At 39.7% G+C, this 19,737-nt stretch overlaps 1 protein-coding gene across 2 annotated transcripts in view; it reads left to right on the top strand.

Moving 5' to 3' along the window:
• Nucleotides 1-19,737, top strand: part of RASA3 (RAS p21 protein activator 3) — a 175,235-nt gene that overhangs the window by 22,801 nt on the left and 132,697 nt on the right. For both annotated transcript variants that reach the window (XM_017737105.1, XM_008635854.2), the window contains exon 2: nt 19,208-19,323. The gene's annotated coding sequence lies outside the window, so the exon portion shown is untranslated. The remainder of the gene's footprint in view (nt 1-19,207; nt 19,324-19,737) is intronic.

The following is a 19,737-nucleotide window of genomic DNA, read 5'->3' on the forward strand; positions in this document are numbered from 1 at the left end:
ACGAATTTAATTAGCTAATGGAGAGCTTTGGTGAAAATCAGAGTTAATCCAAAGAAAGAAACAGGAGTTTGCCACTTGAATCATGAACAGAGAGAAGGAATGGAAAGGAGCAGGATGCTCTGCTCCTTCCGTATCTTGTGGAATCACAGCTTCAGCAGTGGAATTAACTGGTGCTTGTTGATGCCTGCACAGATCTGGATATTATTCACTAGTGACAAGCTGTAAGTGCTATAATGTAGATTTCCATGATGTGGCCATGACCAGCTCTGCTTCAGATATAGGAATTGTGCAAATGTCAGGATATTCGTGACAATGATGTGTAGTGAGTTCTACCCGGGTCATTTCACCTGAGCAGCATTTGCTGTCTGGAGACACTTTAGGGCCTGGTAAATAGCCAGTCTAGCATGAAGTAGACTGGCTGCAAATGAATCACAGGAGATAACAACCACCACCTGAGCTATACAAACCCTTCACTTCAAAAGCTTGTCCCTGTTGTTGACTGGTTTGCTGTGCCCTATTTGGGATGTGAATTTCCTCCTGAATCAAAAATATTTAAGATGGTTTTCTCTGGTGATAAATCTTCAAGGCACATTTTGCTTGGTCTCCTTTAAGCAGTAAATTAAATTTTCACTTTTGCCTGCTTCCTGCTCCACTTTAAAAAAAAAAAATTCTATTTTTGCTCTGGCTTTATTTCATCTCTCAGCTTTGGGTCTCTCTTTTTCCGGTGGTGTCTGTAGGAAAAACTGGCAAAGTCAGCAACAATGACTCACTTAGCAGGATCAACAGCTTTGCTGAGACATAACAGGTTTGCTTCAATTATTTTCTTAAAGTAGGGCAATGTTTCCCCCTCTCTATTTTTTTTTTTTTCATTCTCTCAGTTATTAAACTGAAAAGCTAATTTAAATCCATCTTCTCTTCAACAGAGTGTAGGAGGGAAATGACCTGGCATTAGATTTCATGTGACAGAACAAGCAAATGGCTTTCTGAAGTGTTGATTATACCTTAGGCTGCCTTTTAAATGTGTCCTCACAGAGCAGTTTATCCTTAGCTATGTTTGTTACCGGGAAGGAAACTTGATAACTACATGGAGATAGTGCTGCTGATGTTACCTTTTGGCCTTATAGTCATTTTTGTTGTCAGTTTGTCCCTTTGTTCTCATGATGCAGGACATCTTCTCCAACAGCAAACAGTTGTCTCTTTCAGTGGCAGAAAGTTGGTCTTCCTCCAACTTTGTGTACAGAAGGGATGAAGAAATGATTCTGGTTTTACAAAGGCATAACAAGCAGCAGTGATGTATCATGGATACACAATGGGGTGTTCAAAATTGCTGTCCCCTTCTCTACACAGCATGCAAAAGACACTGATAAGGTAAGCTCTGTGCTATTATTGAGAGAACTCTTTTTTCCACCATTTTCATGGTGACACAGGGAGAGAAAGCCCTTTGCAATGCTGTGAATTTGACCCTGAAACACTCTCCTGCAACCACAGCCACAGCCTGCATGATTAGTGAATGCATTTCATCAGTGCAAGCAAAATTTCTATGAATATTTGTCAGCTTATTTTCCAGAATCATCATCATAATTTTTGTCTCTAGCAGCCTTCATAGGCTCTTATCAAAAGCAAGGATTCTTATGGACAGCGTACAAGCACATGATGGGACTTGTCCAGACTTCCGTGAAGGCAATATGAAGTCAATCTGTTATCTTTGATGGGCTTTGGATCAAATGGAAACTTTTCCATTGACTTCAGTGAGATTTGGATGAAGTCCAGTTGCAGGCCATTTTTGTCCTGGAGGGATTGCAGTCTGGTATAGGTAGAGGAGCAACAACTGGGTGTAATGAACAAATGGAGACAGATGTATGAGGAAGTATAAGCTAGTTCTTTTCATTGTTATCATGATTTTAAACCTTTTAAAATTTGATTTTTAAAAGGAAGATATTAATAATATCAATCTCTAAAGTTAACTGTGTCAACAGTGGATGAAAATTGAAATAGTCCAGTGGAAGAGAGAGAATCTCTTTGGACATCCTGAGGCTTTGTCTAATTTGTGAAAAATGTTACCATATTGTTTTTCAAAGAGCACAGATCCATGCTAAAAGTGTGTTTGTGGGGTTTGGGAAGGAATGGGGTAGAGGTGAAGAGAAAAACTTATTTATAAGACTACCTGAGGCCCAACAATGCCTTTTCTGAAGGAAGGGCTGAATTGAAGATGACCAGAGAGAGGCCGCATGGAGGAAAGCAGGGAAAGCACAGTTTTCATAGCTGGACTTCAACATCTCGTTCTCAAAAAGCTCTTGGAACAGAATTGCTGAAGGAAGAGTCTTGTTTTAAGCATACTAATTCAGTCTTTTCCTTTCTCATCCTTTCTTTCCCCATATTTGATCCTAGGCACTCCAAAGATATTTTAGGTCCTATACAAAACAAATAGTAAATCCTGCTCATCCAGATCTGACAATTTTGAGTGGCTAATGTTACAGTAGCAGGTTTCTGGAGGGAATCTAGTGCATCTGCCTTGTTTGCTGGGCTTTGTAACCAAAGCAAGCCAGATGCTGGTCTCACTGTAGTATAAAGGTACCTAAAACCAGTGCATTAAGTCATCCCATGACCTAATAACCCTCTGGAGAAAGATTGTAAAGAAGAACTGGATAACAGAATATTCAAAAAAATTTTTTTCTCCCCTCTTTCTATCTGTGTGTGGGGGGTTATGCAATGTTTCATTTTCAAATGAATTTAAGCAATTATTTTTACAGTAATGGGAAAAAAATTAACAGCAGCAGTTGAACCCACATCCTAATATAGCATGTGAATTTATGCGTGAAGAAGAAATGAATTGTTTTGCTAGTGAAATGATTTTAAGGTGCCTGGGGATTATTATGTCGCACAGTGAGATGATAAACAATTTTAAGGAAATTAATTCTGAAGTCCTTATATGGGTTACGCTCGCATTGCCTGAGGGGCTCTGTGTTGGAAATTAAGTCTTTGACGGGGTTTAGCTGCACGTATTTTCTACTTTGCTTACATTTGGTGGTGTGTTTTCTTCCTTTTTTTTTTTTTTTTTTAATTGTTGTTTCCTTTTAGTGAGCAGAGATAATTAGCTAACAATTTTTTTTCCACTCTTACCCTTTAATAAAAATTAGTCTCTTGGGAACAGTAAGATTTTGAAGGATAACTGCCATTCAAGGCTACCCATTGTTATTTCTTATGCTTTGAATTTGTTAACATCCTATTATTCAGTTCCTTGCTCTGCATCTTGGTGATTTTACTATTCTTGTTATTTGCAATGTTATTTTCATGGCTGTGCAGAAGTACATCTTAGGAGGCTATTTGAACACTTCAGCACTTGTTAATCTGAAACACTCTGATTTCATCAATAATCATAAAGATAAAATAAGTTATTTAACGTTGCCGGGAATGTGCTATTCATGGATCCTGATAGTCCTGTTGTAACAATCACTTCACTGAGGGGAAAAAAAAGGCCCTGAAATTGTGACCATCTGGTAGGCTCTTTGTTTCCTTTGAGAGGAGATGTGAAGGCTCAGTGGAACAGCCAATACTATACCTTCAGCTTTCCTGGATTCTGATGGAGGTGGCCATATTTTCGTGGGGCACATGTGTCCACTAATGGTTTTGCTGTCTGGATCTGAAACAGAAATGAAATGTTTATCCTTTTTCGTTGGAAATACCCCTGCATATCATTGCAGAAGATCTTTTAATTCCCATGTTCTGTTTTGTTAGCTGGCAGTAACACTATTAAACATATGATTCATTGTATCAGCAAAGCCAGACTTGCCCAGAAGAGTAGTGGAAAATGGAAACGTTAAAGAAAGTTGTTCTGAAGTCTGATAGAGATGCAAAGTCGTCTTTATGTTGGAAAAATGTAGAAAATGCATACAGTCTGGTTACAGTTGTGTTGATGTTATGCTACAGAAATGACTGTCTGAGAGAAGGCAGGCATTTTTTATTAGGCATCCAGAAATAAAAAGACTAGTGTAAGAAGGCCCTAGGTACTCCTAAGGTTAGTCAGGTCTTCCAAAAGGTTACATATTTAGGATGCTGCCGGAGAGGTAAGAATAGTGGAAAAGAACTTCTTGTGTTGAAAGTATTCCCAGGTCTCTTCTTATTAGCGTCTTAGAACAATCATTAAGAGCATGTTGTGGATCTAATAATTCTAATGGAGCTGGTAGTTCAGTGGCATAATAATATTTATCTCCATCTGACCTAAATAGCTGTGCAACATATGAGGGAGAAGAATAATCTGTGAGCTGTGTTGGACTAAGTAAACCCCATGGAAGAAAAGCTGGTAACGGAGTGAGACAGGATTAAGATGGGAGACCACTTTGTCTCAGAGTGGGCTTCTGCAGGGAGTGACACTGCATCAGTCGAAGCAAAGATACCATGATTTTTATCATGAAATACATTCTCCCTCTCTCATAACTTACACATGAACTTTTCCAACTCAGGCAGAGTCAGTGATACGGAAAGAAGAGAGAAATACTTGCTATTTAAAAAATAAGAGACTGACAAGTAAAAGCAGCAAGCACGTCACCAACACAAACCCCTCAGCGTAGGACATGACGAAAGCACTGCCTGAATGCAACAGAAATCTTCCATGTCTCTTTCTAAAGCACCTTTGTGAAAAGCCAAAGACCAGGCTTGAATCCCTGATAGCAGACTTGTCATACATACTATCAGGACAGGCTCCTTGCTTTTAGAACAGAGTGAATAATTTACAGCATTGGCTGGGATAATGTTTAGCAGTTTCTAACTTTGAAACTTGCTTGAGCTGCTTGGCTTCTTGTGAAAACATTCAGCTGCTTTTTTTTGTGCAGCCATCTCAGAGGAGGTGGGATCCCAGAAGGAAACTGCTCTCAATTCCAACTGTTTTCAGGGGATGATGCATCCTTTCTAGATCTGCATCCTTTCTAGATCCCATCAGGGGATTTTTACTGGATAGCAAAACTAAACTTGGAAAATCTGTGGGAGTTTTGGCTTCTGCTATCTCCTCTGACTCTTCAGGTGCCTTTAATTAGCATACTATTAAGTTATTTAAAAAATAAGTTTAAGAAGACATGTAATTTGTAAAAGAGGGTTGTTACTGTACCTGTCAGTACAAATCACCAGTGTAAAGAACAAAATGTGATATTTATGTAAACTCTGATATTAATTTGTAGATGTGCAAAAACTTGAGTTTTTTGAAGTTTCAAACTTGAAACAACAAAAGGTGGTTTTAGAAACCAGATTTCTTCAGTAGAATTCATATCAATATAATTTCATTTTCTGCAAAATGTTGTGAAAAATTTCTGTCTCATTCTTATATGCACAACTGTAAAAGGTAAACCTGGCATTTATAAGCCCACCGTTATCTCTGTTCAGGACTTTACAGATGGTTTTGGAACCATTTTATATGTAATCATATGCACAATGTTGCAGAGAGGAAATGTAACTTTTGGTATTTTTTTCCCTGTTCCTTTCTTCTATTAAGAAAACAGCAAAATTATTCAGACTGGATGCATTTGCTCTTGTGTTCATCAAAACATGCTGACATTTTTTGTACCTTTGCAGCATGGAGAAAATGATAACTTATCCCTAAACATTGCCATCTTTTCTCCAAGAAGTGTACCTTGTTTTCTTCCTTGCTTCCTATTTTTCCCCTTTCTTTCTTGCTCTGGTTCATTTTGTTTGTGAGCTCCTTCAATGCAAAGCTTTCACATCACCAAGCAGAGACCCTTATGTTTTCTCAGAGCGATTTCTGTCTCTCTTGGTAGATCAAAAGTCCGGGCCCCAGGGGGCTGTGTCATTCAGGACAACCTGCCAAATTGCCCTGCTGCCCCCAGGTACCATAGCTGCAGATACCTCTGGTCTGGTAGCTGGTGTTCAGTGCATCAAGCCTGTGTTTGTGCCAGGAGAAAGCACAGTGAATTTTCTGGGAAACCAGCACATGAATTTAGAAGCACCAGCATGACAACACAGGGGCACTTGAACAGGCCACTCTTTCGTCACTGTTAATCTCTGCTTGGTGTGAACCCCATAATAAGAAACAAAATTCTGTACTTTCTAAGCCATCCTTTGCTCAAGATGATAGTTGTTCTTTCTCTTTGCTTGCACTCAGAAATTAATAGTTGTGTTTAATCCAAGAGCAATTGAGTCATGGGAAATATTTTGTTCTCTATAAATACTTTTCTTCACTATATATCATGGTGATCTCTAACCTCTATTTTTGGCCCTTCATGAATATATGAAGTACACTGCTCTGTACACTGAACAAAGAGGAGTTCTGTATGGACAGTGGATGCCGAGAGTATTCAGCTACACTAGTATCAGTTCCCTGCTTTAAAAGAGCCACTGCTTAAATAGTCATGCTTATAAACAGTAGTGAGCCTCTTGAGGTTAATTCATACAGAAATAAATTTATTTATTTCAATAGTGTGAATTTAGTTAGGAACATATGTCAAATTCAATTCTCTACCTCATCTTTAACTTTTTTCCACCTGCAAGTCAAATCAGGGGAACAATGGAAGGAAGGAAGGAAGGAAGGAAGATATTTTTACACAGCTAATGAAGCAGATTCAGTCTGGAAATAATGAAGAACTATTTCTTCGTATTAAAGCTAATTGTATTGTGATACAATCTTCCTAAGGTAGCAATACAGTTGAATCATCACTGATGGTATTCACTGCTTACAGATTTTGAAGAAGGCACAGTCCTGCATTATTACTGATTTGGAGCAAATGACTAACAAAATCTTTTTCGCTTCTAAATTTGGTGAAAATCATTATGATGCTCTAAATGGACACAAAAGCTATACATATATTTTCTGGATATTCTCAAAACATGTCTCTTATACCTTATTGCTCAACAGTAGCTTTCACAATGCATTAAGAATGAATAGAGAGATGCTGTAGTCCTTTTGGGTAAGCATAATTTTTAATGAAGAATTAAAGAACATGCTCTTTATCAAACAGTTGTACCCATCCTTTCCTTGTGTTCTTCATACTTTGCTTTGTCCCATTTTAGCTGAAAGAGTTGTTGCCACATGGTAGAATTGACAGGTAGGCTTGATGCATCTTCCACAAAATAAAGCATCTCTGAAACTGGGCTCTTTTCTTTTATTTAAAAAAAAAAAAAAAAGTGTGAGTAACACCAGTCTGAGTCTTTTCTAAAGCAAAGCCCTGGAGACTTGTGGTATGCTTGTAGCCAGTCACGTGGGGGTTGTCATGGCATCGTTGCACAGAAAAAGAATGAATAGCTGGTGGTAGCATTTTAAACAATACTTTTAACAAATAGAAAACAAGAACTGAATGTTATAGCAAAGAGTATTTTATTCATATATAAAATAGATTACCAGTTATACTTCAGCTCTCTTTCCTTCTACTGGTGAAGGAAAGACAGTGGTGTAAGCCATTAATAAGATGCATGGCAGGGGGGTTGGAACTAGGCAATCTTTAACGTCCCTTCCAACCCAACCCAATCTATGATTCTACGAATAGTTCATACAAATATGTAAAGGACTGCATAATGGGCTATATTTACTGAGTCTTGAATTGAATGGCACACCTCAGTAATGCTCTGAACAAACCCATAGTGTCATCTTTTGCTCTGCAACAAATTTTTTCAAACATTTATTTAATTGATTAAAAATGCACTTTTCAAAAGCCAGGGCAAATGTGTTCATACTGAAATAGTTCTGGGGTTTAATAGCCTTTTCACCTTTCTTTATCTGCTTGACATCTGACAGCTGAGAAAAGTAGACAGGCTTCCAAAAGCCATTTTGCAAGCTGACTACTGGTTCTCATAAAGAACCACCTTGGATTTCATTTAGGCAATATTTGGCAGAAAACTGAATGGGCAAAGATGTTTCCTCAGGCCCTCTCAAAAATAGAAAAGGTTCTTCTAGCTTCAAGGTTCTTCTAGCTTCTTCAAGGTCAGCTTGGCCTCCTCCAAAGATGACTTTGAGCTGACACAGATCATTTGATGTATGTCCTCATGGTATGGAGCACCCTGAAGCTAGGTCTGGCAGATTGCTGAAGAAGTTTCCTTTTGGTTCATGTATTTTCTTTATAAGATCTTTAGTTCCTAAGGAGAAGACTTGAATTACAACTTGCAGCTGCCATGGGTCTTTTAAAATAGGTAGAATAATGCACATTATATAAGAGTACTGGGATGTAGGGAGGGAACCTGTGGCAGATAGTACCAAAATTCACTAACCAAAATTGGTCTATTCAAGGATGAACCTGGGGATATTCCTTTTTACTTCAAAGCTGTTTGTGCAGGTTGATCTTACACAGTGTTTCATGTGGATGCAGCAACACATCTATCACACAACTACCCAACACAGAATCGGGGCCAGTGCTCTTTTTAATATGTATCTTGATTACCTTTTTCATTTCAGTGGTTGAAGTAAGGTTGATTATAGGCATTAGTGATTTTTATTACACTTGGTGTGAAATGGAGCTTACACAACAGAAGCAGACATATAATTAAAATCTTGATACCTACTAATTTTGAGCTGTAAGGCAAATACTCTTATTTTCAGACAAATGATGGAAGGAAATGAAGAGTGGTTTTTTTCAGCTGTTTGTGTTCTTAATTTCTTGTTAATATAAAAAGAAAGATGTGGAGAGTGTCATTCAAAATAATAAAGAGTACAGAGTTGAAGTACATTTTTTCAAATACCTATATTAAACTGAACTGTACACATAACACAATTATATTTTGCTCTTGAACAAATAAAAGTTCTTGGCAGGGTCTTGGCCTTGGTCTTTTAAATGCTATGTGTTTAATGATCTGTTATGGACTGATCTGAAGGACATCATTATCTTTTTGCTGATTTTGATTAAACCCTTAAAATATAAGAAAAACATAGACTCTTACATTGATGGAAACACAGCCCAATAAGAAATTGAAATCACCTGGCACAGGTTCCCAGCTGTTTCTGAATTAAAGTCCATGAAGGGAAGTGGCTTTAAACTTCCTCCTTGGTTGCCTCTTTCTACCCTCAGAAACTGTGCATATATACGTTCTAAACTGGGTTCTGGGGGGATTTTGTTATTGCTGGGTTTTGTTTTATTTTGACTTAAGGAAAGAAAAACTCAGCAGTTTCAATGGTTGTCTTCATGCTGAGCTACCTAAGGTCCAGAAGATGGTGACAGAAGACAGGGACAATAGGTCCTACCTCTAGATCTTATTTCACTTCTAAACCTAGAGCTACAGTAGGGAATTCTTTAGACTGGTGCTTCACTGCTTAGTCAAAGCAGTCTTCTGAAGCATCCTTAAAAAGCTGCAGACTGGACTTGCATGTAATTTCTTAATAGCAAAAGGTACTTGCTAAAGAACAGATGAGAAATGAGTAGATTATGAACATAAGAATATTTTTTTTTTTTGCAAAAAATGCATTTTCCACTATGTATTAAGACACAAATACATTTAGCTTTTACACACAGCAGAGAGAATTGTGCTTTCTGCAGCATAAGAGCAAGGTAGTCAATACCAGAACCACTTAATCTTGGAGCGTGCCCAGCTTCTCATTGGAGATCTCAGCACTCTATGGCTCCCATAGGTTTCTGGGTTTGTTTTGGTCAGATTTTTAAGCAAACCTGTGCATACAATATATAGGGCTGTAAGCTCTGCAGGTGATATTGCTGCTAGGAATTTGATTCTTCAATTACTTCCCACTATGTTGCAAATTAGTGAGTCACTGCCCTTTTCTCTCCCACCCCCTTCGCCAGCAGAAGAGCTTGGGCTGGCTCAGGAACTAGCTACACCAATAAGTTAGAGTTCCAGAATAAGTTAAAAACAATGCTTCTGCTGCCATTGCGCACCCCACAGAGATCATATGTTTGAAGGTGCTGTTGCTCACCATGACCAGAAATGCCTTTTCACTTTTTTCACTTGCCGTGAACTTCGTATATTTAGTAAGAAAATGCAATATGGTGAGTGCACATTTTCTAAGGCTTTAAAGCTTTTCTGTATGTATGAAGAGGAAAATACGTATTTATGTTTGTTTGTTTGTGTTTTTTGTTGTTGTTGTTGTTGACAGCTTTCCTGGCTATTTTAAAGTTGTGGCAATTTCTTACTTTATTCTATGAAGTGCTTTACGCTGACTTTGAACATATGCACAGACTGATTCACAGGATGGCAGCCACTTGTGGGTGTGCTTGAGGATCAAGCCCAGTCTCCCTTATTCATTGCCTATCCCTGGATGGGCATTTCAAGATGCTGTGAGAAGCCAAATTATTGTTTGGTCTGTTCAGTGTGTTACGTGATAGGACCCCATGCTGTGACTTTGCCCCTGCAAGCACACCCCCTTATCAGATAATTCACAAGCAAATGACCTGACTGAGTAGTTGCAGAGTTCATCTGTACTCGGGGGGATAAAAAAGGCAACTGGAAGCTGTGCTGGGATGAGTTGGATGTGCTCTGTCTGTGCATGCAGCACACCTAGGGGCTTCCATCTAAGGGCTGCCTGCAGTCAGGCCAGGGATGTCCTCGTGCACGGGTGTGAGTAAAGCCTCCCTGGCGCGGCACAAGTACTTGCAGTGCTGAGTGGTGCAGAGGGAGGGGACTTGAGGGCTCTGGCTCCCACTGCAGTACAAAAGCAGATTGACCAGATGCTTCCTTTAGACTTGACCCCTTCTGGAAGATTTGAGCAAGAATTAATTTTTGGCTGGGTAAAAAAAAAGAGGTTGTTTGCCACTTATTGTCTGAGAAATTGACAGAAGGGAAAGGGGGTGGGAAGAGAGGAAGAGGAAGGGAAAGACATTGCTATAATCACACAGAGGTCTGTTTATATGTATTTATATCTATATATACAATTTTAAATCTTTTGGACAATGTTTACTAAAATACACAATTTCCTTGATCTACAGAAAAATAGCCAAGAAGACTAGCACTGACAGGTACTGTTCCTCAGTGGTTTTAACGTGGGAGGAGGACACAGAGGGAGAAGACAGGGCAGGACCCAACTCTTAAGCAATTGACTGAGCTCCTGCACTGAAGTCTGTATGCTTGTGCAGCAGTCCTTAGCTTTCTGGGGAAGGCTGGTCTCGCTGCATGAATGAATGACACACAGTACCTACACAGAGATAAGGCCAGGGCCCTGTCCCCCACCTTTTCCAGAGGAGGGGAGCACTTTCTGGGTAATAACCTCCCTGTCCTGGTGTTGGCCATGGAGAAGGCACCTGGGTGGGGCAGGCTCCTGCTGCTGAACAGCTGGTCTGTAGCCAGAGGCCAGCATGCCTGGGTATAGAGGGCTGGGTGAATGGTCCTGGCAGCCCCATGTGCTCCCTGGCAGCCATATGCCCCCCTGGGTACAAATGTCACTGTGGCAATGGCTGCAGAGAGGGTGTCAGGCTTCTGTGCGTGCAGGCTGGAGGGCGTTGCTGATTCTTTAGCTGGCAGGCTTTTTTACTTCTGGGTATTTTCTTTGTATCAGACCCTTGCCAAGTTTTACAGGAGTAAATCTCAGCCAGCTTGTCTGCATGAGGCATAGCTAAATTTGTGGCTGGAATGAGGGCCACTTACCAGCGCAGGCAAGTACCATGTTGCTGTAAGAGAGGTGTCAGCCTCCTAAGAGCAGCACGGAGGAGGAAACTCGGGCCTGAAGCACAGAGACCTCCTAAGAACAGACAAAGCACGGTGAAGCAACAAAGGCTTTAGACTGAAAGCAAATGCCAACAGAAACATTGTTCTGGATGCATGGGCTGTGGCCAGTGTTCCTGGAGGGAATGCTTTACACTGCAGTGGGACATGGTGCTCCTGCAGGCCTGGCCCTTCCCCTCCATGGGAGTCATGTGGTAGTGCATGCTTGTGTTAATTCTTGCTAATGTGTGTGGCTCAATGTTTTAGATTTTTTATACTGCTTTCAGGTCTGATATAAATTCCTACTGCTACGAACAGCTGATTGCTTTATAATGGCTAAAACAAGTTAGCGGAGAAAATGAGGTATTAATTAGAATTTTATTAGGTCCTGGGATATGTATTCTTGTTTCTTTCTCCACTCCACCCCACAGACCTGGATAACCTTCAAAAATAATTTTAGTTTTTATTCTCCATCTTCATTTTTTATTCTCCCTTTTATTCTCTCTTTTTATTCATTTTATTTTTTGGTTTCAGAAATAATTGAAAGGTATGCAGAGAAAGGCACTGTTTCCCTGAATGCAAGCACCATCTAAACACCAACTTTGGGCTGCTATTCTAAACCTGTTGGGCATGCAAAAATTGGTTGCTTAAGGGCCTGGGTTTGATTTTGGTTAAAAGAAAAAAAGGTCTGAATCCCTAATATAGTGGCACCTGTCTCATTCTCTGTACTGGCTTGGGGAGACCTGCCAATTGAAAAATCACACAAATACAATTAGTCCTGTCATCAGCCAGTGGGACACAATAAGCCAGCCCCCTGACAAGAACTGCTAGTCTTACCTGTGTGTCCTGCTACTGCTCAGCCTATTCCACACAAGGGAGAGGGGAAGCCCAGTCCTGCAGTGCTGCCTTTGGATTTACCCTCCGGCTTACTTGGATTACTCACTTTGGTTTGCTGGCACAGAGGAAGCAAGTTACAAGGTTCTGGCTCTCTGAAGAATACCATGTACAAACACTGTCCTTTTTTTTTTTTTTTTTTTTTTGAGTGCGAGTAGGATGTCTTGAATGGGCAGGTTTTGTTGTCCGTGAGGGTTTTATGGGCCACCATAAAGCCAGAGTGGTCAATCTCTTTGAATGAGGCTTGAAGACAATGCTGGACTGTAATGAATAGAGGAAGAAATTCTTTGTGGGGATGGTGCAGGGGGACCTGCAGTCATCCTATTTCCAGCAGTGGTAAGACAGCTATGACAGACTGGGATGGGATTACCTGGGTGCATTAGTTTCAGACTATATATCTTGCCTTCTGGTCAGACTCAGGCAGATAACTTTATTCTCAATAGCAAATTAAATTTCTGTTTGTTTAAACAAAGTCATGTTATGGCTTCTCTGTGGATGCTTGCAAATATCCCCCTTTGGCAAATCAATCTTTCCTAGTGGGTGCGAGAGGAAGAAGCTCCTGGGTACAAGGAGTATATTTTGCTCTTTGACATTTCCTCTTGCTCCGTGAGTGACCAGACCTTCCATCTGTGGAACTTAGTTGCGTTATCACATCTATTTCCAGCAGGTGGCAGATGATAATCATGCTAGTAACCCAATCTGGGTACAAATGATGTGTTTTCCAGGCTGTTTATTCAGATATTGACTTAAATCTTCACATTATCTAGTGGCTATAAATATGTTTCCAAAAGCAATAAAATAAGATTGTGTAATTGGAACCCATTATTAGTTACCCATGAAAATATGTAATTAACTACTTGGGTATCAAGTGTGGTATGATTTTTATTTTTAAATTCAGCCTTGATTTTTTTAATCTCCCAGATCAGAGAAATTGTTTCTATTCCAAAAACCTCCAAATAACCATCTGGCTAATTGTGTTTCATGGTATAAGATTATCTTTGCTCATCAACTGTGGTGGGATAGAGCTCCTCCATGTAGTCATGCCTGGATAATTAACTGATGCTTTACAGAATTATGTGTTAAAATATAGTGACAAATGGTGCTATATTGCCTTTCCTATGTAGCCTCTCACTGGCAGGATTGCTCTGCCTGAGTGGTACTACTGACTGAAGGAGTTTTTTTCAGATTAGCAGTCCTTAATGAAGACCAGATTTTGCTCCTTTCGCTCTTGTTAGTAGTCACTCACACACGAGTAATCCCAGTGTGTTCAATAGCAGCTATTCACCACACAGAGAGGCGGTGGCATTTGCAAGTTGACCTTCCAGCATTGGCTTCAATGGGTTGTTTGAGCAAATGGAAGACCACAGGACCTGACCCATACTAAACGCGTGACTACATGGAAAAGTCTGTTCAAGGTTTACAGCAGCATGTGGATTAGCTGTGTGCTGCTGCTTGTGGGTGAATTATGCAAAGCTTTGCAAAGTCAATGTAAACTTCATAGCATCTGTCTTACAGGTCTTGCTTATAGCACAAAACTGGAACACATCTCGGAGGCAGAGAAGTGTTTGTTTTATGTGTGTTTTGGGGTGGATGTTGGTACTATAATCCCAATGGCTTTCCTCTGGCTGGCTATGCAATCCCTGGGGTGGATAAGAGGGCGAAGATAGGGTAAAAGATCTCCTTGCAATCCTACCAGCAGAGATACTACCAGTGCTGCCAAACAGAGGGGTGTTGAAACTTTGCCTTGGAGTTGGAGAGTAAGGGTGGAGTCCCATTTTGTCAAATTAATTCCCATAAAGAACAGAGAAGACTGCAGATGAGGTGATGACATAAAAGCAAAGAAGATATGAAAATTATGATTATGGCTGCCAATATGCAATGACTCGTGAAATATGGTTGTTTATATGCCTGTTTGTATAACCATATATTTATTGTGAGCAGAAGTACTCAGTATTCTTAAAACAGTAGAAAGTCCTATTGCTGTTCAGTTTTTCTTTCTCAATATTATTTGCTGTTTTCACCTAGCAGTTTCACAGAAGGTTAATGTGGAAGATATGAGAATAGATGCATACTTTTTAAACTGCAGAAAAGCTCACCATATTTCATTCCTGTACATAATCACTGGGGTTTTTAGTGTTTTGTTTTGGTTTTATTTTTTGTTTTTCTGTAAGATCTTAATGCAGTTTTATTACATTATAATATCTTATGGAAGGATAAAGGGATTTGTTCCTTAATAGGAAAGCAAAGTTTATAGGCTCAAGTAAAGCAGATATGGCCCAGAGCACAATGCTTTTGCAAGTTTAACCAGAAAATATTTCTTGTTGGTAAACTTCACTGGAATCCTGAATGTTCTGTGCTTGCTGCTGTAATAACTTGGATTTTAACATAGATATATATTTTAGGAGAATGCTAGACTGACATATTTTTAGAAGCGATGAACAAGAATTAAAAGAGAAAAAAAAAATTAAAACTTAAAAAAACATATACCATGAAAGTTAGTTGTATTTTCTTGGCTATTGTAACAACCAGTTCTTACTGGGCCCTTTTTCCTGTAATTAAAGCCATTTTTCTTTTCCCCCTTCTGGCCTCTTCCTGGCCCAGTGTTCCAGCAACAAGCAGCAAAAATGTGGGATTTTTTGAAAAGGCAACTAGTACGAAAAACAGGTAGACATGCTTTACTTCCTGTACTCAGGGGTCACAGGGGAGATCTTTGCTTTCTTTAAGTGTAGTAACTGCAATACAATCCCTGGTTTTCCTGATTCTGATGCATAGATCTATTTTTATCCAGTGTGTGAGTGTGCCATACATGCATCAATACTGGTACATACACAGAGTTCAGTAACAGCCACCTCAGTAGTACCTGCTCTTCCCCATGTTTCTCCTTCAATTAAACTTTGTCATTTCTGTATTATTGTGAAATCTGTGCTTTCTTGTCACTGTTGCTGACATTTTGCTAATTAAAGGTTTCTTCTTGTCATCGTTCTCTTTCTTTTCTTCTTTTATTTCATGTAATGGCTGGAGTGTCTTTCTGCCAGACTAATCATACAAGTAATTTCACTACTGTTGCGTCATTCCTCTGTAGCTACCTCAGATGTGAACTCGTAGCCTTGGGAGACAGGTAATCACAGACTCAGTCTTAATTTCCTACTTGCATAGAATATTTCTGCCATATCTCACCATGCACGGAGACCGAAGGAAGGACTGCAGCCTTTTCCTGACCAGTTGGTTGGTTCTAGGACTTCAGGAGCAAAAATACCCAGCTACTTTTGTTATCTTACTGTGAGAGATATCAATGCAAAAATCTGAATTTACCTCTCAGACAGGGAATAGGAAGCTGAGGCTCTAACAAAGACATCTTTGCTTCTCCACTCACTTTATCAGGGATAAATGTTTATTGGGTCACCCTAGTCAGTGTAGTCGTCATATCATGCAGCATCTCTATACGGATAGTAGCTGCCTTTAGGCCTGGAACAGATATTATTTGTTAAAACTATCTATGTCTTCCTAGAATTCAATTACAGGACTTGCTCAGTCATCAGATTTTTGCTTCATCATCTTGCTTTTTATAATAGTGATAGTGCCTCAGATTTGTCTTAAATGTGCTGTTCCTTCACATAAATATAGGTAGCAGCTTTGTGCTACCCTAGGGATAGAAGGTTCATATTTTGTTAGTTTCTTGCATAATGCAAAAGGAGATTAGAGAGCTTCTTATATTCTGTTTCCTCCCAAGAGAAAGCTATCATGTAGATCAAGAGAGGAAATGATTTCCTTGCTTGGCACAAATGAGTCACAGAAAATGACCTTCTTTGTAGTCTAATTTAGATTCAAGAATCCTCTGAAGAGCTGATAATATAAACCCATATGGCTTGGATGAAGAAAGTTGGGAAAGACATTGTCGCTAACAGACTCATCCACATCTTAGAAACAAGTATTTGGCTTTGCCTAGATTTTTTTGAACAGACTGCTGCAGCTGCGAACCTCATGTTGCCTGCACATGTTATGTGTAATATGCACATACATATGTGATGCTGCTGCTGAGGTTTCATTTCAGCAATGGAGAAATTGAAAAAGCAGCACACATTCTTTGGCTGTTTTTTATACTGTGTTTAACATCTTTAAAAATACATATTTATGTGAATTTTGAAACAGTGCTTACATTTACATTGTTGGACTGTATAACGTTTGGAGACATGTTTATTACAGAGGAAGCAACAAGCTTTCAGCTGTATATCAAGAAAACAAGATCCGACAGAAAATAAACTAGCACACTGATACACAGAAGCACTGACAAAGAGTTTCAGCAGAAAAGATCTGGTGGGAAACCAGAAGCGTAGCTGGACAGCACAGAGAGCTGCAAGCAACCATCTGTAGATTTTCATGTGTGGAATCTTAATTTATTCCACGGTGAAAAATCTAAGAAGATACCAGCTTTTTTCCCTATTTTTTCTTGCTATATGTTGGTTTTTTGTTTACTAATTTTTTTTGGTGTTTTTGATGTTTTTAAATGTTGGTCTGTTCCAACTGTTGCTAATTGATTCCACGGGCATCTTGGTAGTTTCTGTTATGCTTAAGTGTGGAAATTGGTCGTGCTTCACTACATTTTACAGGAAAGGGTGGGTTTATGGTTAAATTTTGCCACAGCTTTCCTGGACATATTTATGCTCTTGGCAAAGCTAGGCCATCCTGAAAAATAGCCTGGAAGTGTAGCCATGGGCAGGTATGAATTGCTAAAGCTGCCCAGCATGCCACTGTGCCCTAACCACACCTTTGGACTGGGATGCTTTCTGATCAGGTTGCTTATGATCATGGGTAAAGAATTTCCAAGTGACATGGCTTACAGGCCTCTTGTTTTTCATAATACACAAGTGGTCATGACAGTGTATTTTTTTTTTTTTTACCCAATAAATATGTTGTGAGCACCAGCGTTAGCACAGGGAGAGGTTGCAAGCAACACCTGAGGTTAGGGTGTGGGAGAAAACCAGCACCTCAGATTATAAGGTGAATTTATGCTGGGTCAAATGACATTAGATTTGAGGTAGTGGGCTTTGACTGCAAATTTGGGTGCACATGAAGGGGTGGGAAATTTATGTATAGCTTAATTTTTGTGAACATATAATGACCGTATTATAGGTAGATATATTCTTTCATTTCCTGGACATAAAGGATATAGGTAGAAGAACCATGGCTGACTGAAAAGAACACAATGGCAAATTGGGAAGGATAGTCTGTTCAGTATCTGCTGAGAACAACTCTTACAGCAGCAAATGCTGGGAAGAGAATTGAAAAATTGATTTTTTTAATGACAATTTTGGGCTCAACCTTCTGCAGATAAGAAAAGGCTCCAACAGGGAAATGAGGCCAGCTGAAGTCCTTTTGTAGCAAAGGCAAACACAGAAGTAAAATATTTTATCTGAGATGTCCCTAATATTTAGAGCATGGAAGCAGATTTCTCCCTGATATTGAGGAAGATTTATAAGGATCCTAAGCATAGGATACATTTACCTTTGCTTATAGCTAAGCATTATCCACCTGCTTATAGCTGTAATTCTTTGTGCCTGTGTACAGCATTGTGTGTGACAGTTGATTGCCGTTTTTCTTCAGTGAGATGGCCCAGTGGGCTTGTACTTACTTTGTACCAGTATGTTCAAGGTGTGTGCATGTGTGGTGAAGGAGTAAAAGCAACAGACTTTGTATATTTCTTTTTATATCTGAGCATGTACAGAGTGTTAAAACAGATGTGTATACCCTAAAATTGTTTGTCACATTTAGCATCTGAGAAGCAACATCAGGTTAGCCAGTCTGAGACAATGTGCTTAAAATGTGAGCTCTCTGATCAGTATTCTTGTAGTTTCTGTTCAGACTGCTGCTTGTGTTGCCTCTTGTTCAGCTGGAAGGTGAGACAAAAACAGGGGAATCAGAGGTATTGAGACAGGTGAAATTTGGGTTATGGTGCAGCAAATGCTAAAGGTTATTAGGGCAGGGATCATGGAAGGTATCTTGGGGGATGCAAAGGAGCTGAAGTGTTTCAGTGAGCTGGGAGCATTATGGAAGAAAAGATGGCACATGGTGGAATGGGTGTAATGAGGTTACAGAGGACATTGGGCATATTACAGCGAGGAAGAAGGAATTACAGCATGGATGTTGGTAAATGGAAGCCTGTACTTTATAAAATCTCTTTAGAGTCCTGTGCTATAAAATTATTTTTATCCAATTACGTATGTCTCTTGGCTATGCAGACAAGGAAGATACAGTAAGTCAGGCAGCTCCTTAAGATAACTCACTGCTTCCTTTTTTGGCTGTGAGCTTGCCAGTTTCCTTCAGTTAGGCCCATACCTGTGTGGGAAACTCGGATGCCTCAGGCTTTCCTACAAGCTGACTTCCTCTGCTATTGTAGCTCCCTCCCAACTTTTCATTTGCTCTTCCATATTTCAATATCTCATCTTTTACCTTTTTTTTTTTTTTGTAATAAATGGCATTTATTATGTGTTGTGTCTTCCATGATTCAAGCAATGATGGACTGCTCAACTGTATTCACCGAGCTTGCATGCGCAATTTCTTTGGTACAGACTTCATACTGTGTGGGACTGACTTGCCTTCTGATTTCTTGCTGTCCTTCATTACTAGCTTCCTTCTTAATGCATGTACAGATTGTCCTCAGTGTGTATGCCTTTCTCTCACTCTTGAAATTAGAGCTAGAATGGGAAAGTACTTATTTTTATTATTTTTTTGTTTGCAGGCTTGAGAAAGAGCATTTTGTGGTACTTCTCAGACTTGCTGGAGTGTGACGTCACTGGGCTGCTCTGCATAGGGATGTTCCAAGCCCCTTTAGGGAGGATTGTGACTGCACCAAAGGTAATTTGATTTTTTAGTTTTTGAAATAATGTAATCTGTAGACCTCCACTGAACTTCATGCTCTGCTCTTGCCAGACCTTTAGGGAAGCTGTATTTCAGTTACTGACTTTACAAGAACCAAAGTTTGGCACTGAACACTGACACAGGTATTATTTCTTGCTGTTTAATGTGTAATCATGCAAGTCTGAAATCTGAATTCCCTGCTCTCCCCGTGCAATCAGGTAGAGCCAGCTTTGCCGCTGATCAAATGGAACCAGGAGACAGACTGGCCTGCTCCCAGCGCCCAAACGGGTTTGTTTATTTAATACGGGACTTCTTTTCCTCACTAATGAATGGATTTCAACCTGGGGCATCGCTAGTGCCCTCTCTTTATGGCTGTGTGGGAAAAGAGGACTTGCACATCCCTCCCTCCCT

This window comes from Corvus brachyrhynchos, unplaced genomic scaffold (assembly GCF_000691975.1).
Source record: "Corvus brachyrhynchos isolate BGI_N302 unplaced genomic scaffold, ASM69197v1 scaffold83, whole genome shotgun sequence".
In the NCBI taxonomy this organism is placed as follows: domain Eukaryota; kingdom Metazoa; phylum Chordata; class Aves; order Passeriformes; family Corvidae; genus Corvus; species Corvus brachyrhynchos.